We start from the raw sequence: 6,000 nt of genomic DNA, 5'->3' as shown, positions 1-6,000 counted from the left end.
TTTAAAACCGTTCACAAGTTGGTGCTGAATTCAAAGCAAATTCAGAAGTAACTGCCTGCATAGTATGAGAAATATTTGAGGTAAATTTAGTAAGCAACAGGAATTGATTTACTTTGCTGATGACATGAAACAGGGATGAAATGTGTAGATTTAAAATGCACAAAAAAATATTTCCAGAAACTTGAATTGTGAGACTAAAATCCGACGTAGTTGGGAAAATAATGCTAAATAATAACCTAGAAAAACTGATTAAAGTAGTATGGACTGAGATTAAATTACATTGGACATGGTCCAGAGAGAATACTTAAACATGATAATTAACTTTGATATGTTTCATCAGCGAATCATAAATTTTTAAGGAACCACACCCACTTCAAGATAATACGACTCACACTAAATTATGAAACAGCAATAACTCGTGGACGGGCGTGGAATTCAGACAGAAGGCCAGCTGAGACAGACGTAAACTACAAATTAAACTTTGGTCTCCTTTATTTTCATCGGAAGGTTGCCACTACCAGTGGGGTTATGGGAAGAAACGACCTATATTAAAATGGCGTTTACCTAATTTCGTTTATAGAATTGTTTGTGGTCGTTGGAGCTAACTTTGCAGCGTATTACACACTTCGTTCGCCATTCAGAAAATTATAACACAGGAAGTATTTCTCCGATGAGTGTCTCCGTGCGAAGGCTAACAGAAATTCGTGACAGCAAATGCTCAAGTCATGACCAAGATCAAACCTCTTCGTTACCTTCATCGGCAAACCGCCAACATGCTGAAATCTTGCCTCGAGCAGCCAGAATATTCGCTACGTTTCCTAGCAGTCAGAGGTTTAGATGATTAATTTCAGTACAAATATCTGCACGGTATGGCTATTTTAGAGTTCTCTTAGTTGCAACGTTTGGTTCAAATTTGCAAAGTGACAATCAGCGATCTGCTGGGCCAAAGAGAAGTCCTCTTCGGGCAAGTCGTAAGACATTCTGGAATTTATGGCAAAACCTGGAATACAATTAACAACTTTAATAACCTCACAGAACACATAGAACTATTTAGATTTGGCGCGTGATCACAGCCAAAGGATATCCACAAAGCTCACAGCGCGTGAATGTATTTCGCTACCAAGGCTGAATCTAAGCTAATCTTCCAGCGCAGGCAGCTTTGTAGGACATGATGGGTTACAGGATCTTAGAGGCCTCTGTAAGGCAAGTCAAGTTTTGCTCCGATCACCACGCAGGGGGACACCAACAGAAATTTTCCTAAATACGTATTTATTTCCCTTTGGAAGTTAACCACGTTTATTATAAACGTGCGAAAGAAAACCTATCTCCCTCTGAAATACTCCACATTAACCCCCGAGGGTTCGCTACCACCGCGTTAAGTGTGAAGACGAAAAATCACTCAATGTCGCACTACATGGCCTTAGTAAGCACTTAGTTTCACGCTGCGTCCACCTAACCCTGTGTTTTTACTGTACTCACTACACAGGAGTCTCAGTGGGTCCAAGACCTGGTCTGAACATGGCGGCGCGTTGAACAGGAAAAAATAACTGTTTCTGCTGGAATACGAACACCGGTCGTCCAATCCGTTGCCGGTCACTTCACTGACTGCTATCCTCCCATCGCGGTTCATACTAATATTTGATAGAAGTCACGAAAACTTTTAATTTATTTTGATTTTACGGATTAATCATGTAGTTTAGATAACATAGCTTCTACTGCGTTCCATCTGGAAACTCCCCCAAAGTACACGACGTAGGGAGCATGGATTAAATTCAGCTTCCAGCGGCTTCTTTAAACAACAGACGTGGACGAGCAAAAACAGAATCCGGGGTTCGATTCGCTCTACGCGTCCTTTCAACTTTTGGTCGCGTTGTGTCTGGAGGAACTGCTCCCTTGGATGTGGTCTGAACCCCTGCTCTGAGAGTTGGGTTAGGAGCGCGATTTGACGTAACCCACTAATGCACGCATCCCTGATTCGACACGAGGAGCAGCGCTGAAATCTCGATGAGATCAATTAACATTCTACTGATGCAGGCAGTTAATTTTGGCATCACATGAAGAACTTTGTGTATTTGTTTCTGTTGTTTTCTGAAGTCGACTTCAGTGCAGTGCAGTGGAGCGCGAGTCAAATTGGGCTGGAAAACTAGTCCTTCTTCAATGGCTGGTCAGTCCGTGCCTCAAAGGCATCGTCGGTATTGGCGCTTCGTTGTAGAGTTTCTCAAACAGTGTGCCGCGACACGATCTTAAATATGCCACGACATTTTAAAAGCAAGTTTGATCTTGGTTCACAAGTGTATTAATAATAGTGAGGTATTTTTTTATCACAGATTCGTGGTCTCATTAGCTTGTGTCTTCATATCCGTGTGAAATTGCAACTGCTTTTATATTTTAATGGTTATCCATGTTTATTGAATTATTATCTCCAGATAAAGGTATTTCATATAAACTAAATATTTGTCATACTGTTTAATCTCCACGGTTTTCGCAATTATTTATACAGAAGGCTACAAAAATTTAAAAACTTAATGACGTATGAAAGAAACGGACATTGTTCTGCATACAGGCACACGGAACTTTAAAATAACATTTCGTTTGAGATTTTGAACCGGGCACAAAACAGTAAAAGAAATGCTGATAGTGACCACTTATGGTTTTTACCCTACGTATTGGACTAGAAACATTGCTAAATTACCGGAAAACACAGTAACAAAGTGAAGTATCAGAGCACACCGAATTAATGTTTTGGTAAAATCAAGTTTATCCACAAGGGCCTAGAACTATTTACTGATTCTTTTTAAAAGTGTTTGAGGATTTTGCTGAAGTTACTCTTAAGGGCATGAGAAGTAGAGTTTTTTTCGATTTTTCGTACTTTCAGATTATAAATTGGCTTACATTTCTACAGGCAGAAGTGAAGGTTTGCGTGATTTTTGTTAGATGCACTAAAAGCACTTCTAAATAATTGACTAAATCAGGGTGGTCCAAAATTTTCCTCGCTCGGGCCAGAAGTTTTCCAGTTCGACCCAAGTGCCATGAAACCCCTCCTGTCACTAATTTTGCACCCTTTGCACCACGTAATTTACGAAGTTTTCACGTGATCTGGAGTCAAACTGAGACTAGCAAACAGTGTCAGCATATCATTCAAGCCTTCTTCCTTGCATTATTCCTATCCTAGTTTTCCTGGCAAGACTTTGTGTACCTGATAACAGGAGAATTAGGCAGGAGAGAAAAGTCGTCTTATTGTGACACGTGACCAAGGAAGCCAGGATAGGCGAAGGAAGAAGTCTATGGAAAAATCTTACGAGAAGAAGAGATGGGATGGCGAGACACATCCTGAGGCACCCAGGATTGGTTAATTTGGTAATGTAAGGAACAGTTGAAGGGAATAATTGTAAGGGAAGACATTTTGGAATTTTTGAGGATGTGGGCTGTAAAGAATATGTGGAAATGAAGAGACTGGCACAAGATAGGCGAAAATGGAGGACCGCATCAAACCAGTCGGAAGACTGATGACAAAGAGAGAGAATTTGCAACACTTTATTTCCTCCAATAAAAACAAAATGGGTCTAATGATTCACGGCATGCAGGATGCTCCCGACCAACTCAGCGACTAGCAGTTTCTCACATGTGACTTTATCCCACAGCATTACTTACTTACGTTTAAAAGAATTGTATATACTCCTTGTTTAATAAGTTATTGTTATTTATAAAAGCGAAATATCCTCTCATTTACCATGAGAAGGCTAATATTCAAAATATTTTTAAAGGTGTTATATATGCACAAAATACTGCTAAAAATCCTTGTTTCACAATGTAATTAAACGGATAATGTGTTCAATTCAAGCCACGACCACTTCCCCCCGCATCCTTTATAACTGATTCATTTAATCTTCCTGCCATTCGACGACATTCTTCTTCGATTCCAGCCCTAGGGTCGTTGAGGACCTCGGCCTTCGGTGGAGTTTCCTTCCAATCTCGGTGGTCCTTAGTCCCTTTATACCAATTTCTTATTCCCATGATTTTCTAATCCTCTTCAGCCTCATCTCTACGTCTCTTACGTGGTCTATCGCTCTTTCTCCTTCATTTATGGGACCACGGATTTTTCTAATCATCCTTCTTTCAAATATTCAAAGGGCCTTTATTTCTTCTCAAGTCCCTGTCCAATTGTCGATTATCTAAAATCGATATTAAGTCACTGGTTTTTTTCTTTTTCAAGTAATAGAAAATTGTGTGAACTTTTACATTCAACCAAAGTGAAGCGTTGAAACAAATGCTTAAAATTACTTCCAATATCCGTTGTAAACGATCAGAATCTCAGTGTCTAATATCAGGGGAAATGAGTGGGTGGGAGAATCACGGCATTTAAGGGAATGCCGCCACCCGAATTATCTTTCAAACGATTTGAAATGAGCGCGCTCTGCTCGCACTGCCATCTCTGGTGACATCGTAGAAACAGATGGCGTTTGGGGGTTGTCGTCGCCTTGCTGCGATTGGGACCAATGAAATTCGAATGTGGCTTTTCGGCGCGTTTCCGACGTTATGGGGTGATTTTAGGGGACGAATCGGATCGCCGTATTCAATTCAAATTTTAAGAACAGTTACTGTGATAGCGCGCTTGTGTTGTGTTGGACTTCAAGTCGTGCAGACGTGTTCTGTTCGCAGTTTCAGTACATAAACAGCCGATTTATTGCACTGCCTGAATATCAACATAATTGTGTCTTTGCATCAGTGTGTCTCAATTCGTGAATAAATTGAGTGATTTCAACAACAACAACAACTGTGTCTTCAAGAATTGCACCAGCTCAGCGACTTCGCTGCCCTCCCGCGAGCGTCGCTCCAATTAAGGCCTTTCCTTATATTCCCTGAGAGTCGGAGATCCTCGCCCACCGACCGATCCTATGTCAAGGTATCCTGAGAAAACCTTTAACCCTCTCCGCGCACCGAAGTAACAAACGTTTTAACCGCACCAGCGCCGGCCTAGCTACTGGGTTTGAACCCGGGGCTACATCAGCAGAAGGCTGATTCTAAAGGAAGAACTCCACATGCGACGCATCGCAGCCAAGTTTGTGCCAAGGCTCCTGTCTGAGGACCAAAAGCAGAATCGACTTCTCGTTTGTCAGGAGCTCAAAGATCTTGTAAGAACCGACCCCAACTTCCTTTCTAAGCTCCGTGTGACTTCTTCCTCTTCCCAAAGATGAAAATTCAGCTAAAGGGAAGGAGATTTGAGACGATAGAAGAGATTCAGGCAGAATCGCAGATGGTGCTTGACAGGCTGACAAAGAAAGATTTCCAGGGATGCTTCCAGGCTTGGCAGCGGCGCTGGGATCGTTGTGTTCACTCCCAGGGGAACTACTTCGAGGGTGATGGATGAACTTAATACCTGAGATATGTGTACGGGTTTTTATACGCGCAGTCTGGAAACCTTTCGATCGCACCTCGTATGTGTTCTGTGAGGTTATTAAAGTTGTTAATTGTATTCCAGGTTTTGCGACAAATTCCAGAATGTTTTAAGACTTGCGCGAAGAGGATTTCTCTTTGGCCCAGCAGATCGCTGGTTGTCACTTTTCAAATTTGAACCAAATGTTGCAACTAAGAGAACTCTAAAATAGCCATACCGTGCAGATATTTGTACTGAAATTAATCATCTAAACCTCTAACTGCTAGGAAACTTAGAGAATATTCTCGCTGCTCGAGGCAAGATTTCAGCATGTTGGCGGTTTGCCGATGAAGGTAACGAAGAGGTTTGATCTTGGTCATGACTTGAGCATTTGCTGTCACGAATTTCTGTTAGCCTTCGCACTGAGAAATACTTCCTGTGTTATAATTTTCTGAATGGCAAACAAAATGTGTAACACGCTGCAAAGTTAGCTCCAACGACCACAAACAATTTTATAAACGAAATTAATTCTATAACTTATTATCCTGCCCTTGTGAGAAAATTACCCTGAAGATGGAGGCAGCAAGGACCTCTGAAATGTTGGTAAACATCTACATGGTGCTGCA

The sequence above is a fragment of the Zootermopsis nevadensis genome, unplaced genomic scaffold (genome assembly GCF_977971745.1).
Source record: "Zootermopsis nevadensis isolate Lab colony 2312 unplaced genomic scaffold, Znev_1.0 Znev_ptg000008l, whole genome shotgun sequence".
NCBI lineage: Eukaryota > Metazoa > Arthropoda > Insecta > Blattodea > Termopsidae > Zootermopsis > Zootermopsis nevadensis.
This window is presented reverse-complemented; position numbering follows the sequence as displayed.